Source organism: Coenobita brevimanus, chromosome 113 (genome assembly GCF_032717465.1).
Source record: "Coenobita brevimanus isolate Jiangsu-jjx chromosome 113, ASM3271746v2, whole genome shotgun sequence".
Taxonomy (NCBI): Eukaryota; Metazoa; Arthropoda; class Malacostraca; order Decapoda; family Coenobitidae; genus Coenobita; species Coenobita brevimanus.
The window spans coordinates 7,518,915-7,545,962 of NC_137066.1; positions in this window are offsets into that span (position 1 = coordinate 7,518,915).

A 27,048-nucleotide genomic window follows, 5' to 3' on the forward strand; every position below is an offset into this window, starting at 1 on the left:
GTTGGCAAGCGGGAACGTTACCACTGCACCAGCGAACGGTGTGTGTGTGTGTGTGTGTGTGTGTGTGTGTGTGTGTGTGTGTGCACGAACGACTCAAAACAGCGAGAACAGGAGAATAAAACTTTGGTAACACAAGAAATTTGTATCTGATTATTACCTCTGCGAACGAAACTGAATGAAGCTGTGTATTCACTAATGTTTGTCTGTTTGTCCATATGATATCTACAAAAGTTCTCAATGTATTTCAAAGAAATTTTTGTGGAAGGGTGGGCCATGGGCCAAGAAAGAATTGATTAAATTTGGGGGCCGATCCGGATCTGGATCCGGAGTATCCCGGACAATACCTCCAAAAATTCTCAATGAATTTCAATAAAATTTTGTTGGGGAGTGGGCCATGGGTCAAGGAAAAACAGATTAAATTTGGGGGCGGATCTGGATCCTATGTATTCCACACAATACCTCCACGGATCCGGCAATGGCGTTGGCGGAGGTGTGCGCTCTTTGAGTGCTTTCTGATTGATAATGCACTCAAGTTCTCAGCTCAGTAGAGCATATCAGTTTTTTTTTCTTTTTTTTAAACAACTAAAAAACAGCACAGAGAAAAAAAATCATTTTTTTTTCCCAATATAATTTTCCTACATTCATCTGCAGCATTACTTACTACATTCTTCAAGGCAGGATGAAGATGGTTATCCAGCTGCAACTGAGCACTGGATACACCCATTGTTTTTAGTCCATATTTAGTGTGCAGTAAGCTAACCAGGTTTGTACCTGTAAGTGAACTTCTCAGGTCAGTCTAAATACGTCTTAAATGACTGAAAAGTCTCTCTACTGAAGCATTTGAGTGTGGCAAGGTTAATGCACATCCTACTACTTTAGAAAGACCGGGGAATATTTGTTTTCCATTAACATCAGTCACAGAAGCCTAGGGTCACAGCCTGGGCGGGTTTACGGCAGAGAATAGTATGTTTTAGTAAGAATATCAAGGCTAGGTACTTTCACTTGACTATGTACTTTCATTTGACTTAATTAGGTTAGGTTAGGTTAGGTTGGCAAGGTTCGGTTCGGTTATTTATTGATATTCGTAGACTATGTTTATGTGTTTTGACGATTTTTACCTTAATTACTGTGGCAAAATACGGAAATGTTCTCGTCCGTAAAAAATGTCTTAGAACAGTCTAAACTATTTAGAAGAAAAAAGTACAACAGTCTAGACTGAAAGTATATATATATACCTAAAATCATTCCGTTGTTAAATTCAGAATTACCATCATCAGTACACTGCCATTAGGCTACTCACTGAACAGCTCCCCAAAGACTTCATAAAATGCAGGAGGAAAGACAGTACACTAGAGATTAGTACACCAAAATGCTGCTGCTGTAAAGCCTGCGAATCTGGTACTGGAAATCGGAGCACTCACTGCACTGGCTGGCTATGTGGACAGTGTAGTGCGAGTGGATGAGACAGCAGAGATAAGCAGCCGCTCTCGTTCGATTAAAGGCCGATTCACACGACCGGTTTTGGCTCTGACAGAAAGTCTGGCGACTAGACGCCGTCGAGATTTCTTACATGCATTCTACAGTAACTGTTCACATGACCTGTCAAGCTGACGGCGGCAGCCGTCCGTCAGCTGACCGACACGTCACGGATATCTTTTCGAGAAATCCTGGCCAGCTAGCTGGTGACATAGCGCCGACCTGACGGGTTAGTGATGGCTCATGTGAACGAGGACACGTAGCGTACCCATTCATTCCACGACTCGCTGTTATCGCCTTGTTCATGTGGATAACTCATACAGTTCAAAGTTTGGCATTATGGATGAAAGGCTGATCAAACTTGTGCGTTCTTATGAAGAGTTGTTTGATATGACTATCAAGAAGCACAGTGATAACCTGCATAACGATAAGATATGGAGAGTGATTAGCAAGGAAGTAAACAAACCAGGTGAGTGTGTCATTAGTTTATTATACATAAATTATAACTCATAATCTTTTGCAAGTAAAATTCACCGTTTTTTCGAGCCGTGATACTGGATATGCTATATCACTCCCAAGGTAATGCTCCAGCTGGACTATTGAAAAATACTTTGAATTTTTCCCTGACATTAAATGCAGTTTGATGAACATTTCCACCTTGTCTAGGTAAATTTAGCAAATTATTTGGAGAGTGTCATGAGTTATTAAAACAACTAAATTTAGCCTTGGGCATTCTGATGTATTGGTAGGATTTTACCTCATCATCTGCCAGTTCTTTATACATGGTCCAGAATTCTCCCTCGAGCTTTCTCTTTTTCAGTGACTGGTGTACCCATAACCTTTTCCTCCTTCCACGAACTTTTTCTTCCTCTTCTTCTTATAATAGTAGAGCAATTGCCGCCAGATTCCTTAGAGACCGACCAGCCATGATCCTCACGCAACAATGAGCACACACTGAATGATGATGCTGGACAGACCGGGAACGTGTCATGTGAATACACAACATGCTGACGGTGTCAAGCCGGTGGATTGCCTGTCGGAACCAAAACGGGTCGTGTGAGTCGACCTTAAGGCCGATTCACATGACTCGTTTTGGTTCCGACAGGCAATCCAGCAGCTGTATGCCATCGAGATTTCCTACATGCATTCTAATGAAAGTGTTCACATGACCCGTCAAGCTGACGGCGGCAGCAGTCCGTCAGCCGACCGACACGTCACGGATATCTTCTCGAGAAATCCTGGCCGGCTAGCTGGCGACTTGATGCCAGCCTGACAGGTTGCTGATGGCTCATGTGAACGAGGACACGTAGCGTACCCGTCCATTCCATGACTCAGTGTTACCGCCTTGTCTATGTAGATGACATATACAGTTCATTGTTTGGCATCAAGGACGAAGAAACAAAAATTTTGAAGCAAAAAATGTCATAAAAAGACTTTGTAGGTACTTGTAGAGAAGTTATATATATTAGACTTGTGGACGAGCGGTTGTTACACTTGAGTTGTTTGTACGTTCATAATCTTGGTTCCCATTTGTCATGCAATGACAGGAGAGATAAAGAAGAATATGGGACTATTTTTATTTGTCTTGGAAATATGAACAAGTCTCTCGCACACGAGTGAGTATAAGTAGAGTCCCTGTCTCCCTGTCTCGCTCTCTCTCTCTCTCTCTCTCTCTCTCTCTCTCTCTCTTCCAAGTTGCTAAGCCTTTCTCCCCACTACCTGCCGATTCTATGGCCTCTCTTCTTCTGAGCTCTCTTTCCTAAGTTCTGGTGAAACAGGGGTCGTATCACGTGTGTTCACTATGGTTGGAAAGTTCTAGAAGCCTGTGTGTATGTGTGTATGTGTGTGTATGGTCACGAGGCGCTGTCGTGTGCCTATAAAGCATTCCTTGAGTTAAGAGTGTGTAAGCATGTTTAGCATTGCTCGATTCTCGCAGACACAGTACCTTCTCATCATCTGACTTCCTGCTTCTATCTGTCTCTCTATCTATCTATTTATCTATTATGATTTGTAATTATAATATAGAGTCCTAACATATGCTCGGCACACGCAGCTGGAGGTCCTCCGACAGCAATTATCATTGACATATGCTAATCTATTAGTACATAATATTGGTTATAATATTGTATACATATAATATTCATAGTAAATTGCAATTATCCAGTAATATTACATTTTAAACAAGTTGTATACATATGTGAATAAATGCAATGATTGTTGTATAACATTTTGTAAGATGTGTATGTATAACAGACATACGCATATAATTGTGCAATGGTAATATTGCTAGGTTATACATTACATATTGAGTTATCCCTTTAGTAATGTCTAATATTTCACCTAACTTGTATGATGATACTGGTAATACAGACTTGTGGTATAGTTGTATGACTTATAACATTGTAGTAGCATTGTGGTAATACATAATTGTAACATTTTATGAATTGTTAAAATATTGTGGTAATGCATAATTGTGTTGGCCTTATAATTGTAGTTACATTTTGTTAATGCAACTGTTACATAAGTGTCTTGGCCTTATAATTGTAGTTAAAGTTACATAAAAGTTACATCTTGTTAATGCAACTGTTACATAATTGTTACATATTGTTTGTAGTTACATAATTGTAGTTAAAGTTAAATAAAAGTTACATCTTGTTAATGCAACTGTTACATAATTGGCAAAGTGTAACATAATGCAATCGTTTGTCGTTACACAATTGTTACATATCGTTTGTAGTTACATAATTGTAGTTAAAGTTACATAAAAGTTACATCTTGTTAATGCAACTGTTACATAAATGGTACATATTGTTTGTAGTTACATAATTGTAGCAAGTGTAACATAATGCAATCGTTTGTCGTTACATAATTGTTACATATCGTTTGTAGTTACATAATTGTAATAATTGCAGTCCTGACATATGTGATCTTACTCTATTACTTTTTCTTTCTTTCTTTCTTTTTTTTTTTAATTGATTTTCTATAGTTTGATTTTCTTCGTTCGTCTACGCTTTTTCTGTGTTGTTCATGGTTGCATAATTGCTGGTTAAATCCCTTGGGACCCTTTTTTAAGGTTTAGTTTATATTACACAGATATTACTGAAAATGATATTATATAGTCCCATAGTTTGTTATTTTATAAAAAAAAAATATATATATATATATACACTATATACAGTATTAACTATATACACTGACTTGTTCTTCACTTGTACCTATCGTGGGCAGTATAAGTGTCAGCACTGTGTGGATATCTTTGTCTTCACGATTGTGTGGAAGATGTTCATTCTTGCTAACGTCATTTGTGTTGGCCATATATATATATTTTTTCTGGTTTTCCTTATAACTTAATTTATCTGTTTCCACTAGGTAGCTTTAATCAATAAATGTTTAATACAGTTCTTTTAATCGCTCACTGAGTAACTGTGATGGTATATTTTCTTTATCACTTTGTAGATATAATAATGTATAGCTGTATGTATGAAACACGTGTTTTATGTAGGTATAAATGGTAACACTCGTTGGTAGTAAATAAATGTTATAATAAATGAATGAATATATACAGTGTAGAATATTTATTGTTGGTGATTATTTAGTGTTTGAGTTATGCAGATAACTGAAGTAAGTATGTGTATTTAAGCTGTAACTATACAGCACGTTTTATATGTTTGTGCAGAAGCTTATTGTCTATCACTGTGTATTGTATAAATGAAGTAACTATGTAACTCACTAATTTTTACCGTGGTGGGAATGGTGTTAGTGATGGTGCAGGTGGTGAGTTGACTGACGTGGCGTCTTTTCAGCAAGCACGCATGATGACGTCGACTTCCCACACTGGTAGCTGTGGTGAGTGAATGAGTAGCGATGAGTAACTTGAGTGAAGATGAGTGAGTAAGATGAGTTGTGAATATGGACCTGGTATTTGCTTCGTCGTCTTGACCTCTTCACTCCTGCGTCAGCGGTGGAGGTTGGGTGGATGTAGCAGAGAGAGGAGGGTGAGGTCTGGTGGTTGTGAGGTGTGAGTTGTGTCTCATTCTTCGTTTGTTTGTTTTGTTTTTCTTTCTCGATGTTTTCTAGGTCCTTTTCTCTTGTGATTTACTCGTTGTAGGATGAAGACTGCCGCTAATTGTAGGTGCATGTAGAAGATTATACAGATGACTCGTAGAGTTGTTACTTGTAGTTGATTGTAGATGGTTGTAGTTCGTTGGTTCGTCGTAGAAATTTCAAGATTGTTTGTATCAGTACTTTGTTAAACTACTTGCAAGGCATCCTGTGACCTCTTCACCTCTACATCAGCGTGATGATCGGGGAAACAGAGGGGGCTGGTTGGAGAGAATACTGTCAGGAGCTAGTTGTGAGTTGTTGGTTGTGAGAGGTATTCTTGTTTTTAATCTTGATATTTTGTAGGAATTCACTGTTGATTCATAGACGAGGTTCGTATACGTTCGCTGCTACCAAATGTCATAAAAAAAGGACATTGTATAAACCTGTAGTAGAGTTTTGTAGAGAAGTTATATATATTAGACTTGTGGACGAGCGGTTGTTATACTTGAGTTGTTTGTACGTTGATAATCTTGGTTCCCATTTGTCATGCAATGACAGGAGAGATAAAGAAGAATATGGGACTATTTTTATTTGTCTTGGAAATATTAACAAGTCTCTCGCACACGAGTGAGTATAAGTAGAGTCTCTGTCTCCCTGTCTCGCTCTCTCTCTCTCTCTCTTTCTCTCTTCCAAGTTGCTAAGCCTTTCTCCCCACTACCTGCCGATTCTATGGCCTCTCTTCTTCTGAGCTCTCTTTCCTAAGTTCTGGTGAAACAGGGGTCGTGTCACGTGTGTTCACTGTGGTTGGAAAATTCTAGAAGCCTGTGTGTGAGTATGTGTGTATGTGTGTGTATGGTCACGAGTCGCTGTCGTGTGCCTATAAAGCATTCCTTGAGTTAAGAGTGTGTAAGCATGTTTAGCATTGCTCGATTCTCGCAGACACAGTACCTTCTCATCATCTGACTTCCTGCTTCTATCTGTCTCTCTATCTATCTATTTATCTATTTATCTATTATGATTTGTAATTATAATATGGAGTCCTAACAAAAATAGTATACTGTAAGGTTTATAAATCCTAGTTTGCATTTCGAAAAATCTATTATATAAATCAAATTCATGGATTATTTAGAGCACTCATAAAAAATTGTGTTTTGTGATGTGACAGCCTTTTTTTTTTTTTTTTTTAGGGGAGGGAGATGAGAATGAGAAGTAACATTTAGAATACTTAAGGTTATACAATTTGTACTTTGATTTATTTACATTAGTAAAATGCATGCAATAAGCATAGCTTCTTTTTCTTTCCTTAGGCAGACTGCTAGTCTTTCTTTTGGAGGTATTACTTCTTCGCAGTTTTTGTTCATCTTGGTCAGCTGCATTTCGATTGTTTTTTTGTTTTGTTTTTTTCGGTAAACAACTAAACTTAGCCATGGACATTCTGAAGTACTGGTAGAATTTTACCTCATCATCTGCCAGTTCTTTATACAGGGTCCAGAATTCTCCCTTGAACTTTCTCTTTTTCATTGACTAGTGTATCCATTTCTCATTTTCAGTGACTGGTGTACCCATAACCTTTTCCTCTTTCCACGAACGTTTTCTTTCCCGTCTTCTTCTAACAGTAGAACAATTTCTGCCAAATTCCTTAGAGGCCGGCCGGCCATGATCCTCACGCAACAATGAGCCCACACTGAATGACGATGCTGAACGAACCACGAACGCGTCATGTGAATACACAAAATTCTGACGGCGTCAAGCCGGCGGACCGCCTCTCGCAACCAAAACGGGCCTGTAGTCGTGCACTGTACGGAGTATGGCCCAGGCCCGGGCACCTTGTGATGTAACCGTGTATATTGCCGCTGTTTTTTGCCATCAAACCAATTTTTTTTTTTTTTTTTATAATGATACTGAATGCATTAGATTTTACCACCATACTACCCTGAATTACCTCAGAATCACAGTTCCATTACCTCAGAGATTTCCTTAGATGATTCAAAATTACCCAATACTTACCTCAAAAGTGAGAGCCCTGAATTAACAGGGTTCAAGGGTTGCCAAGTAACTGGAGCATAACCGCTACCAAGTATGATGCCAAGTCCAAAGGAATTCATTTACCATATTTAACTTTTTTTTTTTTTTTATAACAAACTTGCACCTTAAGAGCACTTTGGGTGTAGAAATAGAAATCAGGTGGTAAGTGGTGGCGACCTTCATCCACTCACGTGATGTACTGTTGTTTACATCTTACTTTATCATTCTAATTCTGTGTCTGCCCTCCTCTCTCTCTGTTTCTCCCATCTTTCCTATCACTTTTTATTAGTCTTCCTTCCCTTTCAGGTGGCTTTAAATTGAATGACAAGCCTAATGGTTTCCTGTAAGCCAGGAAATCATTTGCAACGCTGGGTGGTAACCATGTAACCAACCCATATGTGCTTCCTACGTGTCAACAAATGGGTTGGGAGAGCGTTAGTGCCCCTCCTCAAAAAACAATTAATTCAAAGACAAACGGCCACCCTTAATAGGATTATGGCGTCTGTCTATAGATAGATAGATATATAGAACAGAAATTATGTGTCAGTTTCCACAAACATATAATCAGTAGGAACCAGCTGTTACCCTTAGATGAAGAACCCCCTCCCCCCACTCTCATCCCAAAACGAAATGGATAAAATACTAGATTAGTGAGACAGGTTTAGAATTTTAAGTAAATCTCGGCGGAAGTTGCACTTCTATAGTAAAACTGTCTACGTAAAGCACCAGACTGACAGGATCACTGGCACTATTGCTTTATGAATTGTTTGGAAGAATTACCTAACTAAATGCTCGTTATGAACCGCTTCTTGGCCCACTAAACCACACATATTTTCATCCCCATGCAGTGTGATGTGAGGCTGGTAAAGTATAAGATTATTCCATCTAGATATCTTGACAGATTCGGAAGTAAACTCTCACACATGTGCTGATCACGGTAATCCTGTGCGAGGACGTGACTGGCATCATGAAGAGTTGTCTCGGGCAGCGCCGTGATTCCGCTCATATCACGTCCTGTACGGTAAGGGAGAGTAGACAGCTGGCCTCGCAATGAACCTCCATCGTTCCCCTTGAATGCAACTCTTGTAGCGAGTAGGGAAAATAATAATTACGTGTCTCTAAGTCTCGTTACCAGATTTGAACATAACACTTGCCAAAATACCAATATCAAAAACCTTATTAAGAAGCAAATATTTGGTACAAAGTTTGCAAGACTGATAATGAAAACTCCTAGTTGGCAACACTAATGAAGAGGGTATTTCCTTATCTTTTACCTTCCCCCCCTCCCTCCACCCAATCGTTAACAGCCGCCACAACATCTTATCAATCGCCTGTCCTCTGACGTTTCTCGCTTATCTCCTATCTTTCTCCTCCTCACAAGCTACTTATTTTGTTTATTTATTTTGTGTTCATTAACACTTACTTAGCATCAGCAGTATTCACATTTCATGCCTTTCCTGCCGCTTCGGAGCCTCCAGTGGTCAGGTGGGTAGCGCGTGCATCATAAGTTTTCCTAATACGGGTTCAGTCTCATCGAGGAGACATACTGTACATTAACAGTGTGCACTGGTACGTCCATTTAGGTTTCTTTTCTCATATGTTCCCATCCTGTCGAAGTTTCCTTGATGTCATATAGTCTCTATCACACACAAACACTGTCTCTGCAAAACTGTTTTCATATCCACTTTTCATCTTACACATTACGAGTAAAAGCTCTCCACACCTACCGTACAACTATGCATGAAGCACCGGGTGGGAGGAAGTCTCTTAGTCAAAGGCAAAAAGTAGTGTCCCAGTGTCTTACAGAACAGCTGGCCTTCAGGTCCCGTTTGTGTGTATAATGTAGCTGCCTGCAAATGTTAGGTATGTGCAAAGCGCCCCCTCAATATCTATCTATCTATCTATCTATACACACACACACACACACACACTTGTACTAGCATGCCGCATTGATTAAGTCATTAGTTCAGGGCCCTATTATCATCTTGATATTTTCAGTAATTATGCTGTTTATGTTGCAGGGTTCAGATGGATATTATTAAACATCAGTGGATATTCCTGTGGAAGATTGTGTCGGACTGATAAATGTAAAAACTGAATCTTTGATGCATTAAAAACAACGAGATTATTTTTACCCCAGTCAGAGATACGAGCCAAGTTAGACATTAGGTGTGCCATAACCTCATTCCTTGCTTGCTGAAGTAACTGCTGAGATGGACGTTGCGGGAACCGAATGGAAAGGTGAAGGGTGGAATCATCAGGTACGAGTGGATAGAGTTAGATGTGTACCCCCTCCACAATATGTCTACCCCCGATGTATATATGTCCCCCCACCAATGCATACATGCCCCCACTAAACTTGCTGACCTAGCACGCTTTCCCAGAGCCCAAGCCTGGGTGAAGGCGTTATTGCGTCAGTTCATAGGAGACAGCCAAGACGGGTAGACTATTTTATTGTGAGCTCGTAATAAACTCCTTATCTAGCTGTTTGTACACGGAGCGGAGTTTCTATCACCAAAGTATTGCAAGTTACATTTGGTAGCAGTGGTGTTTCGGACCATCAGATTCTGACCGCCTCCTCCAATATTTCGTGACACCAACAGATACACGACGTCTCGCATCTCACAGCCTCACCCCTCCTCAGTGCCTCTAGTGGTGTAATAACCGGCTGTGCTTTCCAGGTGTACAATTTCTCTCACCAGTGCTCACCTCTCCAGCAACCCCACCCACACACCTTTTTCCTGACTGCAAGTGTCACCATCGCCGTCCAACACACCTGTTGCACCTGTTTCCGGCACCTGTTCCGAACTCATCCTAAATCCTGCCCCCACGGTGCCACTTCTCACTGTCTGCCCACCGCCATTCTCTGCATTTGCAACTCAACAGCTCTAAACCTGCATTGAACCAACATCTGCCCTCACAACCCTCCACCGGCCCCGACGCCACCACATCTGGTCTGAATTACGTGAGCCTCTTAGGACCGCCACTCCCTGCCGGTGACTCATCGCAGCGTCTCTTCTCCTCTCCGCCCAGCTGTCTCTCCACCGCCGCCCCGCCCCGCCCCGCCCCAGCCCCGCTACGCCCAGCCACACCTGCACGTCATACATCTCGTCAATCCCGTCTCTACTGTGTAACTATAGTATACCTTACCTTTCTATAGAGATTATCCTCGATTTTCTCTACAGATTGGATATTGTGAATATTCCATCTCATTACCATTACCCCGTTTTCATCTTCACCTACGTTATTTATTATCCATCTCATCCTTTGCCTTTTATTTAAACCATCCATCTCCGCACCTTCATTCGTTTTCACACCTACTCGTGTATTCCATTCTCTCATTGTTCTAATATACATTTCCACCTACGTATCCATCTTCATCCTTCATCTCATCTTCCATTGCCGCATTAAATGTCATACTTTTCACGTCACTCGCTTACCGCCAGCCCTCTCGACCCGGAAACATCACCTGCTCATACACCGTCTGCCGACTCTAACACGATCATTCATTTACGAAGTGGCAAAGAGTACCACCGCCCTATCTCTGATACTTCCGTTTCACTTCCCGCAGACCCACTTACTATCCATCCTACACTCGTAAATCCAGATACCTTCTCCTCTACTCCTGCCTCTACACTCCCTTCTTCTTCCTCTACTCCTTCCCCTATCGTTCACTCTCCTGCCTCACTTTATACCCCGTCTTGCTCGCCCTTAACTACCATTACCTTCTCTCTCTCCCACACCTCTCCTACCGCCACTTCTGCTCTTCCAGCTGTGGCCAACCCTCCACAGTCTAACTATCTCGACAATGCCAATCGTCCCAAATTTACCGGCCAGGACCCAACTTGGTCTGTCTATGATTTCCTCAGAGAAGTCGAAACAGACATCCACAACAGGCAGATCACCGATGAATCGCTCAAAGTAGCCTACCTCCTAGGTCGCTTGCACCTCGGTAAATCGGACATCGGATCCGCGATCCGTGCAGGACATTTCGAGGGTCCCAGCGCAACATGCCAAGCTCCGCGAAGCTGCCGCCGCCATGAAAGCAACTAGTAGCAAGATGCTCCAATTACTGGTAGGCACGAAATGGTTAGAAGACACAAATGGCGTTCCAATGCTTTCCCTCACCAACTTTGCTGACTTAATTGGTTACCTGAGATTCCTTCACTGGCTTACTCCTAAACATCGAGAGCTAGCTTTGGAAATCGGTTTCAATCCAGGAGATAAAATTATTCAGGTCACTAAAGCCATTCATGAAAGAACAGGTTCGAACTACACGCGTCAGGGCACCACCCAACCCTTGGCCTCCTCAGTTTGTCACACCTCCACTACCCCAGACCAATCTCGCTCCCGTCCTGCCACACGCGGCAGACCTGCCACGCATCGTTCTCCTACCGCAGGTCGTGATCAATCTAGCGCCCGACGGAACAGACAATCTTCAATACTTTGCTGGCACTGTGGTCATCCTGGACATCGAGCATCCAGTTGCGACCGTACATACAGACATCCTTACTCCCAAACCAGACAGCATACGCCTTCCCGCTCACGTCGCCCACACTGCAAATACCACAAATCCAGCATGACTCACACCACTGAGGAATGTCGTTACCTCAACCGCCAACAGTCGGGGGAAGCGCCGCGCCCGTATCGGACCAACATCACATAGAACCAGACACCCAACTCCCCATCCGCCATGTAGGTCCCATAACATCCTCGGGTTTAGTCATTCTCGGATGCAGTCATGACATACCAATGTCATTCTTCTTGGACACAGGATCTATAGTAAATCTGATTTCCCACAATTCCTTACATCTTCTTCAACGACATCACAACCACATCAGTTTCCTAGAACTGATCAAATCAGTCCTTCAGTTACTTCTGTCCCTATCACTACCAAAAAGTCCAGTACAGCCCAAACCACCACTATCATCATCTGAGAATACAGAGATCATTCCTTTACTGACTGCGAGCAAGGACATAAATTCCTCAGTGTCTACTGATACATCATCTCAGCCTTCGGATATGGCTCTTACCTCCTCTCCCGACAACACTATCGCTGACTCAGACATGTCTCAGTTACCTACCTCACACAGTGTGAATGATCTTCTCCAACACGCAGAGACGAAACGTGCGGTAACGAATACGTGCACAATTTTGTTACCGCATGAGTTCACCAAAGTCTCTGTTTGTGTTGCTGGTGCGAAAGAAGGAGTGGATGTACTAACACTACCTGAGATGTGTTGTGTGAATGGCTTGACTTATGAATCAGCGTGATGCACAGTCTTAGAGGACAGTTTATGCCACCTGTACTTGCTCAATGTCACAAATGCTCCACTAAAACTTAAAAGTGGTGTAAACATTGGAGACTTCCTAGTATACCCAGCAGCCGTAAAGGTGTGCCAGGATTCCTCAATTCCTACTATTCAGACTGATGATACGCCAATCGGTGTATGTACTATTAACTCTACGGGATCTGCGCCGACATATTCACCCGATATGCTCTCACATCTCGCACAGATTTCCCAGAAAATTCCCCTCAACTCCTCGACCTTCTGACCTTGTACAGAAACGTGGTTGCCTTACCTGGTGAACCGATGGGTAGAACAGACCTTGTCAAACATACGATTGAACTACTACCAGGAACTCAGCCGATTTACATACCAGCGTACTGATTTCCTTACAGCCAGAGAAAGCAGACAAATCAAATGGTACAGAACATGTTAGACCAGGACATTATTGAATCCTCCATCAGTCCATGGAATAGCCCACTTTTCTTAGTACCAAAGAAGGATGGCAACTTTAGACCAGTAGTCGACTATCGTTAGGTCAATTCTGTCACCGTTCCAGACCATTTCCCGTTACCAGTCCTCACTGATTTGCTAGAATCCCTTGGTGAAAACAACGTAGTCTTTTCATCTTTAGATCTCCTCAGTGGGTACTGGCAGGTCGAAATGGAAGAATCCTCTCGCCCAGTTACAGCCTTTAGCACCCCTTCCGGACATTTTGAGTTTAAGAGACTCCTTTTTGGTCTGAGAAATGCTCCTTCCGTGTTCATGCAACTTATCCATTCAGTCTTCAGCGGTGTGAGGGGACACTTTCTTTTTGCTTACCTAGATGATATCATTGTTGTGAGTAAATCCATCCCTGACCATTTCACCAAGCTCTGGCAAGTCTTTGAACGCCTCCAGCTCACAGGCCTGAAAATCAATCTCAGTAAATGTGACTTCCTGTGAAAGAAAATTAAATTCCTAGGCCATGTCGTAGATGCACAAGGCATTCATACTAATGAGGATAAAACTAAGGCGATTATTAACTTCCCAGAACCTACCACTACCGAAGCTGTACGAAGTTTCCTGGGCCTCAGTGGCTATTATCGTAGATTTATACAAGGCTATGCAAAGATCGCCGCTCCTCTGACCCACTTACTCAAGCAGAATGTGCCCTTTGTTTGGACTAACGACCAGTCACAGGCTTTCCAAAAGCTAAAGACAGCTCTTGTAAATGCCCCTGTTCTAGCATTCCCTGATTATACCACACCCTTTCTTCTCTGCACAGACGCCTCAGGCACTGGACTTGGTGCCGTTTTGATGCAACTCGATGAAGCATCAAGGAAGCGCATAATAGCGTATGCTACTCGCACCCTTACAACCGCTGAAAGTAACTACAGTGTCACAGATCTCGAAGCGCTAGTGGTAGTCTGGTCTTTGAAACATTTCAGAGATATAGTCTATGGTTATCCAGTGCATATCCAAACAGACCACCTTCCACTATGTGATTTGTTCAAGAATCGCAACCTAACAGGTAGGCTAGCTAGATGGTCTGTCATCATCCAGGACTTTAATCCCACTTTTCAATATGTACCAGGCAAGTTGAATGTAGTCGCAGATGCAGTCTCACGTCACGTAGCAGCAGCTATAACATCACTGCAGCCCGAAGTAACTGCAAACACTATACTAATGTCAGAAGTTGTTCGAAACTTTCAGCGCCAAGACCCCATATGGTCCAAAGTCATTTATTTCCTAGAATCTGGCAATGCCTCGACCTTACCTACTCTGCCAGTATCACTAGATGAGTTCATGCTAGATGATGATCTCTTATACAGGAAAACACTACTAACAGGCAAAGACACGCCCAATCGCGAAGTACGCCAACTTGTTGTCCCCACTGCCCTGATACCAAAGGTTCTTCACATTGTTCATAATACCCCTCAAGCTTACCATCCAGGTAAAGACCAATGCTTGCGCCAAGCACGTCTCAAATACTATTGGCCAACCATGCGCCGCGATATCAATGCCCACTGTGACTCTTGCCTCTCCTGCCACCGCCACAAAGGATCAACCGGCTTACCTGCACCTCTCTTACAATACCCAATCCCATCACGACCATGGGAAACTGTCTCAATCGATCTCTTAAAACTACCTCTCACGGAATCCGGCACTGAGTACTTGTTTGTAGCGTTCCACCACTTCTCCCGCTACTGTGTCCTCGTACCCCTCTCCGACAAGACCGCGAAGAGTGTTGCACGTGCCTTTGTAGATCACGTAATTTGCCCGTTCAGTACCCCTCATACCATTCTTACTGACAACGGTACGGAGTTCAACAATAGCCTTCTAGATGAGATCTGTCGCCGCTTTCATATCAGTAAGTGCAATGTTGTGCCTAACCATCCGGCTTCCAATGGCCTTGTAGAACGCCACAACCGAAAAATCTTAGAGTGCCTCAGATATCTAGGCTCCCATAGTTCGTCCTGGGATGACTGGATTCCCCAAGTGGCATCCTTAATCAATAGCTCCATCAATGCATCCATTGCTGAATCTCCCTTCTTCGTCCTCTTTGGTTTTGACAAGGACCTGCCATACTCTCTTTTATCCTCAAAGCCAGAACCCATCTACAACATGGATGATTATGTTAAACTAAAATTGGCCAACTTCCAGACAATCCACCAGTGTGTCCAATCCACTTTGGCTTCCTCTCAGGAGGACATGCTGCAGCGCCAACATAAGTCCACCTCTCCTATTACCATCAATGTAGGCGATCTTGTCTTTGCTCATTCCCATAGGCGTTCCTCTAAATTGGATGACAAATTTACAGGGCCCCACCGCGTCCTCACTCAACAAGGCAACAAATTTCACCTCAAGGACCTGTCCACTAAGGACACCAGATGGGTCCACGTCGATGACTTAAAGCGTGCATCCCGTGGCCTCGTGTTGGAAGAGTCACTTACACAACCTCCTGCCCCCTCTTCCCCTCCACACATCCCTCAGTCTACTTTGTCTCCACCTATCCCTCAGTCTCCTTCATCTCCACCTCCACCTGCTCATTCATCAACCAATCAATATCGGTCCAAACTGCGCTCTGCCCATCAACCTCTTCAAGACCTCCCCCATTAACACTACCCTGATTTTCTAGGTACGATGTTAGCGATCTCCCTGCTGGCAGTGCTGACCCTCCTGAGATCTGGGTCAGGTCAGGACGATGGTGGAGTACGTCCCGGGGCCTTGGTCGGCTCGGGAGGCGAGGTAATGCTTATCGAAGAAATAGCCTCCTTGCGCTATGATCTTGTGCCCCTGGCTGACGTAGCCATTGCCCTACCAGCCTACGCGCACCAGCTCCATGGAGTCAAGACCCATCTCACGGCCATCATGAGGACACACAACCCAAATGAGTATCTCTATAACCTTTTCCTACCACTCTCCTGGCAATTGCAATACATAAGTAACAGATTCACTGAGTTCAATGACACATTTTCCATTCAGACACCCGTTGGTCGTTCTCGTGTGAAACGTGGTCTCTTCGGCTTCGGCGGTGAGATTCTGAGTGGCTCGTTTGGCGTTGCTACAGCCCGTGACATTTCTGGCTTCAAATCTGATCTCACTCATTTAGCTTCAGCTCTAGAATCCCAACGCCAAGTCATTAAAATCCAACACACTATGTTACAGCAGCTCACGACCCACCTACATGAAGTCACGTCCACTCTAAACAATTTCACCAATATCTTACAACGCCATGTTTCAGATCTCAACGTTATCTCTCAGTTCTTCTACCTCAAACTCAACATGGATAATCTCCAACTGGCCATTGACTCTCTCCTGTCTCAAGTCTCTACCTTGGTTCGTATCCTGGTCGATGCTATAAATGGACGTGTCACTGCCGACTTAGTACCTGTCTCAGCTCTCCGTTCTGTCCTGGAATGGGCTCACTCCACCTTTGGTCTATCCCCAGTCCTCCCCTACTCCTCCCTTGAATATTATTATCCTGTTCTCGAAGCCACTCTTCTCACCACATCCGTCGTCGTCCATATGCCTCTCCGTTCTGCCATAACCTTTAACCTTTTCCACAACATTCCCTTCCCTTTCCGCCTCAACAACTCCTTGTTACAAGTATCTGTTCCTTCAGAATATTTCCTCCTCTCCCATGATCATCTTTCAGTTGCCTTCCTTTCTTCCACAGACCTCCAGCAATGTTCCTCCCTTACTCCGACCTCTCGTCTCTGTGCTGCCCACCTTTTCGCTATCTTCCCTAGCAGTGCTACACCCTGTGAGTCTGCTTTAGTTCGCAACCATTCCATCTACTCGGCCTGTTCTTTTGTCCCAGCTCCTGCCCTCCCGGTCCACCATGCTCACCTCAACCATGTCCAGTACTTCTTCTTTGCTGTTCCCATCTCTGTCACAATCATGTGTCCTGGTTCTTCGGTTCGATCCATCCCCACTAGTGGTCTCTACAAAGCACCAGACTATTGTACCGTCAAATCATAGTCCGTCATCACTTACGCCACTCGCTATCACCAAGCTGTCTGTAATCACTCTTATGACATCTTTCAACCAATCGACATGCCTTCCATCATACCATCTGCCACCATTACCATCACCTCCCCTAACTTGCACATGCTAACATTCCTCAATGACAGTGATTTCATTATGGATCAATTTTCTCTGGCCTTCCGCCGTTCATGGGTTCATCCAACAGTTGTGTTTCCCCCTGTGGTTATCGCTTTCATAGGTTTTCTACTCATCATATGTGCAGTGCATTGCTGTGTCAGAAAAATGGAATGCCGACTCCAGGAAATCAGAGTCACTACAGGCATAGTACGCCCTACACACGACATAGAAACTCCCCGTACTTAGTGCCCTCACATTCAGTGACTACCAATGCCATCTGACAATTAACCAAACTGTGAACAGAGCTCTGTCTACTAGAAAATGATGGTATTTCTTTAATGCATTCCTGAGTGACAGTGTATCCTCCAGAAAATACAAAAAAAAAAAAAAAAGAAATGAACGAAGAACAACAATAGAACTCTCATATCTACTCCTTTGTATCATGTATCAAACTATTATTGTATAATCCCCATTATATCTATGTATACCTTCGACCCTTACTGGACACATACCTATTAATCCTTGTATATCTAATCTGTATATATCCTTCTACTTCCCTCCCCTCAACATGGCCATGTCTCCCCTACTGCCCCTGTATCATACTTATCCCTTGTATAAACCTCCCCGACCTTGCCTTACTACTATAATCAAACACCATTTAACTCCTGGTGTCAGGAGACACCATCTCAGCTACCCGGGGAAGTAGTGTACCCCCTCCACAATATGTCTACCCCTGATGTATATATGTCCCCCCCCCCCCAATGCATACATGTCCCCACTAAACTTGCTGACCTAGCACGCTTTCCCAGAGCCCAAGCCTGGGTGAAGGCGTTATTGCGTCAGTTCATAGGAGACAGCCAAGACGGGCAGACTATTTTATTGTGAGCTCGTAATAAACTCCTTATCTAGCTGTTTGTACATGGAGTTTCTATCACCAAAGTATTGCAAGTTACAGATGTACAGTTTAGAAGGTCATTGATGAATAAAAGGAAGAGAGTTGGTGATATGACAGTCAGAGATACGAGCCAAGTCAGACATTAGGTGTGCCATAGCCTCATCCCTTGTTTGTTGAAGTAACTGCTGAGATGGGCGTTGTGGGAACCAAATGGAAAGGTGAAGGGTGGAGTCATCAGCATATGAGTGGATAGGGTTAGATGTACAGCTTAGGTCACTGATGAATAAAAGGAAGAGAGTTGGTGATAGGACAGAGCCCTGAGGAACACCACTGTTGATAGATCTAGAAGAATGATGGCTGTCCACAAGAGCGGCTATAGAATGACCAGAAAGAAAGCTAGTGAAGAAGACACAAATAGAAGGTTAGAAACTGTAAGAGGGTAGTTTGGAAATTATAGATTTATGCCAGACTCGATCGAAATTCTTTCAGATGTCAAGTGCAATGGCAAAGCTTTCGTCAAAGTCCCGAAAGGAGGATGACCAGGAGTCTGAAAAGTAGGTGAGAAGATTGCCAGTGGAGCGTCCCTGACGGAACTCATACTGACGATCAGAAAGAAGGTTGTGATAGGAAAGATGCTTTAAATTTTTTCTGTTAAGAATTGACTCGAAAACTTTTGAGACACAGGATGTTAAAGTAATTGGAAAATAGTTAGAGGGTTGAGAATGGTCACCCTTCTATGGGATTGGCTGAATGAGAGCGAACTTCCAGCAAGAGGGAAAGGTTCAAGTTGAAAGACAAAGGCGAAAAAGTTTACCTAGGCAGGGTATAAGCACAGAAGCACAGTTCTTGAGAACAACAGGAGGGACTCCAACAGACCCATATGCCTTGTTAATATTAAGCCCAGTGATGGCAGAAAATACATCAGCTGAAGAAATGTTAATGTCAGCCATGAGGAAGTCAGAGGGAGGAAATGATGGAGGAACAGGACCGCAATCGTATAAGGTGGAACTGGAGGAGAAAATCTGAGTGAAGAGATCTGGTTTATTAGTAGAAGTAGCTACAGAGCCATCAGAGTAGAAAAGAGGAGGGAAGGATGATGAGGTAAAGTTTTTTGAAAGATTTTTGGCAAGGTGCCAGAAGGAGCAGGAAGAATTCGAGCTGGAGAGTTGAGAGCATTTAGTACACATGAAATTATTTTTAGCAGTGCGAAGAACAGACTTAGCACGATTCCAGGCAGAAACATAAACAAGATGTGCTTCAGGGATGAGTTGGCTCTGGTACTTTTTATAGGCCCTCTCCTTGTTGCGGACAACATTAGAACAAGCGTGATTAAACCAAGGCTTTCTTGCATTAGTCAAAGGATATGAGAAGGGAATGTATGCTTCCATGCCCGAGAGAATAACTTCTGTAATGTGCAAAGCACACTCAGATGGCTCTCGGCCATGGAAGCAATACTCATTCTAGGGAAAATCAAAAAAGTACTGCCTGAGGGCCTCCCAATCTGCAGCTCCAAAGTGCCACAGTCGAAGTTTCTTTGGGGGTCTACAGGTCGTACCGGAGCAATAGGACAAGTCAAGATAATAAGGTTGTGATTGGAGAAGCCCAATGGAGAGGAAAAATTAACAGTACAAGCAGAAGGATTAGTAGTAAGGAAGAGGCCAAGTATGTTGGAGCTCTCTCCAAGGTGGTCATGGATATGGGTAGGGTGTTGTACAAGCTGCTCTAGGTCATTAAGGATAGAAAAGATGTAGGCTTGTTCACAAGGTGGATTAGTGAAAGGAGAGGAGAGCCAAAGATGGTGGTGAACATTGAAATCTCCTAGAATGGAGATTTCAGAGAAAGGAGAAATGGATAGATTGTGTTTCATCGTAGAAGTAAGATAGTCGAAGAATTTTTCACAGTCAGTAGAATTAGGAGATAAGTAAACAGTGCAGTTATATTTAGTCAGAGAATGACAAGAAAGCCGAAGCCACAGATTAGAGAATTCAGAAGAATCAAGTTCAGGAACACGAGAGCAAGATAAGTCATTGCATACATATAAACAAGAGCCACCTTTGGCTTTGACATGAATATAGAGAAAGTAGGAGGAAACAGAAAAGGGTTTGATGTCAGTTGCCTCAGACAGTTGAGTCTCTGTCAGGAAGAGAAGGTGAGGTTTAGAGGAGAGGTGGTGCTTGACAGAAAGTTAGAGGAAAGGCCGCAAATGTTGCAGAAATGAAGAAAAAGTGAGTCAAACAGTGGTTCCAGGCATCTTGTTGAGTCGTCACCGGGAGAGAGGCGGATGGGGGCATTTATGGTCCCCCCCCCCCCGGGGGACTCCCAGGCCAGGTTATTTTTTTATTTTTTTATTTTTGAAAAAGAAGTGTAGTATGTACTGTGCATGTAGACTGGAGTCGACAGTTAGAGAAACGTGTACTGTAGAGCATAGAGGTAGGATTAGGGTAGAGTCGGCGTGAGAAGGCTCCGGTGAAGCCAGAGAACTGTCAAACGGCCATATTGGTCAAGTCAAGAGGTCACGGCAACACCTACCTGACGAAGAAGATTGCTGTGCACTCCTACCTCTATGGCTGTGCCCATAGAGGTAAGAGTCCTAATCCTACCTCCGTGGGTGTGGCCATGAGATTATTAAGCCTTTAATACCTCCAGCTGTGTGTCCACCTGGTATTCTTCAGGGAGAATGCCAGAAACAAAGTAGACTTCATTCTACCTCTGGTTTTAGTTGTAGTTCAGCTGTGGGTGTGAGACGTTCTGTCCTAAGTTGTAACTCACCATCAAATAACCTAAGACTCCAAAAATGCCCACCACCTGTGCCGCATTTGGGTGTAAAGAAAGAGGAGATAAGAAATCTGACCCATCCATTACATTTCACTGGTGAGTATCTTTAGAGTGAATTATAATTTGTAAGTGTACATTATGTATATGACTGGAGTTAGTAAAGTCAAGCTGAATATTATATAGAATAATAGATATAAACTTTTTTCATAATGTGCCGATGTATATTATTTTAAATCATCTATCTGTCTTCCATCCTTCATTTTACCATATGTTCTTAAATGCTTCCTTTTTTTTCATTCATTAACTACTTTCTTTTCTCCTTCCATTCATAACCTACTTTCTTCCTCATTTTTTCTGTTTGCAACTAAGAAAACACTCGCGCCTGGTAAGCGGAACCAAGTCAGACAGCTGTCAAAGGGGTCGCCGCCATGTTGGTCGAGTCAGATCTGTCGGCCTCACTCTGACCTACCTGTGGTTAATCCCTTATGCCGCCTCTACCTACTCCTACCTCTATGCTGTAGAGCATGCTGGCCTAGTCTCTGTTACTGAAACACTGAAAAGGTTCAGCAAAGGGGTATGGTCAGGAACTAGTCCCGAGGGCTGATGAAACGGGAGCTCCAGCTCTCCCTGTCATCAGATTTCCATCTACCTTGGGAGTACTGCCCTGCTCGACTGGTGCTATAAATTAAATACATAAATACATATATATATATATATATATATATATATATATATATATATATATAGATAGATAGATAGATTACATTGTATCGTTTATAAAGGCCCTAGCATGCTTGTATGCTTCGGCCTTGGTCACATGATGGCGCCTCTCCCTCTGCACGATCTTTGTCAGTCTCCCTATTCATTCACACTCTATGACCTCGTCCCAGGTCTTTTTCGGTCTGCCTCTCAGTCCTACTTCCGATGTTCACCCTTCTCACCCTCCACATCCAGTTGTTGTCCTCCAGCACCTCAACGAGCTCAAACCATCTCAGTTTTCTCTTCCTCATCACAGCACTGATACATTCCAGTCCCACCCTTCCTCTCAACTCCTCAATAGCAATCCTCACACCCCCAGGCCTCAAATTCAAGGATGCACTACACATCCATTAAACAATGTCATTTCTGTATGTCTGAGCCTACGGATATCCTCTTCCTTTACTGCCCAGGTCTCACAACCATACATCATTACACTCCTAACACATGCTGTAAGCAAAATTCCCTTAGCACAGAGGGAGAGCCCTCTCAGTGTCAGGAGGCAACAGCTCCCGGAACTTCTTCCAACGACTTCTTTCTCTGGGCACAGCCAAGGCCGTCTTGATTTGAACAGGCCCGGGTCTCCCGCCAATATCTGACAGTGACGTCACAATCGGTGGCCATTGTATTATTCCGCCAGCCCACGAGCCAAGTTGTAAATAGTGAGGCACGCCTACAATTCACCCACTGATTTAAAATTTTTCCTCTCTCCCATCTGGATTTCGTTCACGGTAAGCCATACACGTCTTATTAAATATGTATAGCCATACTAGAATGCATGAAAAGCATCATTGCTATTACGGAAAGCATTTTAAATGAGAAATTAGAGGTATCGGAATGTCAGCAGTGGATATCTTCTAGTAAAGTAGTTTTCGTAATACGTTAGGGGACGAAATTACAACACAGCCTTTATTAACTGTGCATAATATATTTTGGTGGATCACAGTCGTATTGAGATGTTAATTTGGTTACTGATGCCTTCATTCCATGCAAAATAATCTATGCTACTCAATGGTAGCTTGATTTATTCTTTTAATTCTACCGGTATGTAATCAATGAAATATCTAGGTAACAAGGATATCTACCGAAAAGGGTCAATTTTTACACGTTACCGTCATCCGATTTTCGACTTTTCGTTAACATTTTCTAGTAGAACTGGTCATTCTAAGAATCTTTTCTTCTATGACATTTCTCTCGTAAATTGATAATAAACGAGTTACACGCTATTTACTTCCACCAATCACAATCACAGACGAGCGCGCGCTCTGTCCGCTCACCCGCTCACATTTGAAAGTTTGTCCCGGAAGACCAAACTTTACACGTACTCCTCATTTTTACACGTTGCCCTCATCCGATTTTTTCATCCAACCTGAGTGTTTCCTGTTGTTTTTGGTGTGATTCGATCGATTTTGACCTTCGTTTCTATCGCAAGTCGCAAATTTTTGTTGAACGCCACTAGCGACTTCCGGTGGAAAGGACCGGTCCAAATCAACAAAAATCACACCAAAAACAACCGAAAACACTCAGGTTGGATGTTTGTTATCACTTGAAATGTAATTTTTTGCGGTTCTTCCCCCTCCCCCAGGAATACTGGGGGACCTGTGGGAAACCGGGGTGTTGGGTGGGGGAAAAACGCAAAAGCGAGTGATTTCCTACTGGAACTGTTATCAAAATCAAATGAAAAACACTAAAATCCTTCGGAAGAAAATAATTTTAAGTTTCTTAGGGAGTTCATGTTTCCTAACTGGGGGGCTTCGCCCCCCAGACCCCCCAACCCTGGCCGTGCTTCCTAACTGGGGGGCTTGGCCTCCCAGACCCTCCATGACATTAACCAAACCTCATCTAACCTAACCTAACCGAGTGTAAATAAGAAATAATGCATTTACCTAGCAGTTTACAGTTCCTCGTCTGCATCTGAAGAGCCGTCTGTAGCTGTAAACGGCAACTGGTGACGGGCGACAGTGCAACAGTCAGATCCTCACGTAAAATGAGACTTTTGCCTTGATTTGGGTACTTTGTTCCTGTTGAAGGTAAAACACCATGCAATCGCACAAAGCCTACAGTTTTATCTTCTTGCTGGTAGAACTGTGTAAAGTTTGGTCTTCCGGGACAAACTTTCAAATGTGAGCGGGTGAGCGGACAGAGCGCGCGCTCGTCTGTGATTGTGATTGGTGGAAGTAACTCGTTTATTATCAATTTGCGAGAGAAATGTCATAGAAGAAAAGATTCTTAGAATGACCAGTTCTACTAGAAAATGTTAACGAAAAGTCGAAAATCGGATGAGGGTAACGTGTAAAGTTTGACCCCGAAAAGTATAGGCCTAGCCTAGGGTAAGAAGAGACATTTATAAGCCCAGCCCAGGCCAAGCAAAAACATTTATGGGCCTTGTCTAGGCAGGGAGAAACATATAGGCCTACCTTATGCCAAGAAAAATGTGCATAGGCCAAGCCCAGGCCAGGAAAAATGCATAGGCCTATCTTAGGCCAAGAAGAAATGTGTATGGGTCTGCCCAAAGCCAAATGTAATGCCATTGCTTAAAAGAATTGTTAGCTAAATATGGATTTTAGCCAGGCCGGGGTCATTTTATTGATACTCATGTTTCCTATGGTTTGAAGAGAGGGACTTGAAAAGAGATTTGCGCCGGTTAGAGCATAAATAGAAATGAAAATATGACACAAGAAACCTATTGTTTAAATGACAAATATCAGTTCGGTAAAATTGCTGTAGGGCAAGTGTCTGTACTAATACCCATTATTTTGTATAATATTAATTTAGTCTTCATTACAGTTAGGTAAAGTTGTTGCACTGTTTTATGGTAGAAGCTGTTAAATGGATAATAAACTAATCTGACCTTACCTAACAAGGAGGAGAAAAAAAATAAACATTACTGATGATTGGAATCTAGTTATATAGCAATATGCTGATATAATTATATAGCTATCTTTACCTATACCTACCCTAAGAAAAAAAGGCACATTATATATACGATGCAATGCAATGGTAGTCAGAAACTTAACCTACTGTATACAGTATTGGTTGATTATATATATATACATAATTACAGTGTCTAGAGTTTCTTCCTTTGGTGTACTGTTTGTGCTTTCTTTAGCAATTCAGTTTTTTACCAGTGTGTAGGTTATTTACACCTTATTTTTCAAATATCCCGGGAATTCATGCAGATTTTATGTTAATAGGTGCATTAAAAGCAGTAAAGTGGTCATAGTATTGGGTTTATTCAAGTGGGCTTATTCAAAATCCAGGTGCACAAAAGGTGGGCCACCGACGTTGTTGCCAACCCGGATTTGTGTGTATTATTTTACCGTGCAAGTAAAACAGTTATTTTCAGTTTGTACAGTGATAAATAATCTTTACACAGACAGGTATCCTAATATCGTATAAAATTTGCATCTGAACAGATCTATTGATTACAGTGTTTTAGGCCTTAAATTCGGGAACTGTCATTTTTAATGTTTATCAATAATAAATAATAATAACTAATATTAGTATTAACACTAATAATAAAAAATAAATAATAATGGCCATATTTAAGTAAGCATATATTAAATGTGTACGCATGAGAGGCAAAGGCGGAGGGAATTTGTGGCCACCGCCTGTGACGTCATCAGTCTCTCCTCCGGGCCTGTATATCAAGACGGCCTTCGCACAGTCCCACCTCCAGCATACTGTATAATATGTCCCTCAAATAACAAAACTCTTCCACACACTCAAGAAACCCACCAGCAAGAGCAATCCTTTCACACCTGACAATCTTCACGTGCCCTCCCCGACACACCGCACACACGAAATCAACACTATTTCGCAATCTACTAACACCACCGCATCTCTTATGTACCCACTTATCACAAACTGCACAAGTTGAAGTTACTTCCCACATCCTTGTGGCAGAACTGCTCATGGTCACACTTCCTCTGCTTTGATAGTATTACAGCCAGTTCTACATATCATCACTTTTGTTATTTCTGCATTTACTTTCAAGCCCTCGTCCCTCGTACCATCTCTTTATTCCCTGTATCTTTCCTTTACCTCCCTTTCATTCTCTGTAATAAGCACCAAGTCATTTCTGAGGCTACACGAGACACCTTAAAGCACCATGACAAGCAACTAGGGGCTCAAGACTGACCCCTGATGCACACCAGAATTGATGGAAGACTCATCATTCTAGTCTCCATTCACTCTCACCTGGGTGCCACACACACGCATATATATATATATATATATATATATATATATATATATATATATATATATATATATATATTGCCAGATGCCTCAATCCCGTTTGGGGTGGCCACAAACAAATCGCCTCCAAGTCGCCCTGTCCCCCGCCATCTCACTGCCCTGCTCCCAACTCACACACCCCTCTCTCATATACCTCTCCACCCCATCCTTCCATCTTATCCTCGGCCTCCCCCTCCCTCTTCCCCCCTCCACCTCACTCACATACACTCTCTTCGTCAGTCTTTCACCCTCCATCCTCTCCACATGGCCAAACCACCTCAGTGTGTTCCTCATAACGCTTCCTATCACATCCACATCCACACCACAACGCCCCTTTATATCCTCATTCGTCAGCCTGTCTCTCCATGTGACTCCACAGGCTCCTCTTAAATAACTCATTTCCACGCTCATAGTCCTTTAACTAACTTTATATGAATTTGTTTACATGGCACAATCAACAAAATTATTTCCATTACATCTATCTATCTATCTATCTATATATATATATGCCATTGCTCATATTCCTTTAACTAACTTTATATGAATTTGTTTACATGGTACAATCAACAAAATTATTTCCATTGCAGCTTGATCAACCAGCTCAACCAGGCACGTATCCACCAGACTTTATTATGATTCAACTATTTTATAAATGTTACTCACCCAGTTAATCTTAAATTCTTTTAATAAGTCCATACACATCAGAATAGAGCTTCAAGTACGTCAAAATCACGGCCGTCTTAGGACCTGTTGCTGTCGAAGTTGGTTTTCTTTTCTCTAAGTGGCAGGTTCTACGAAGAACTGACTGCAAGTGCAACAAAGAAGAGAATATAAGTCTTTATGTTTTGGAGGGATTTTCGCCAATCAGTTCAGTTTATTCTGTTTATGTATTTATTGTGAATAGATATTTTTAATATGCACCTAATTTTTATACTGATGTAACGAAAGCAGTCCGTAGCA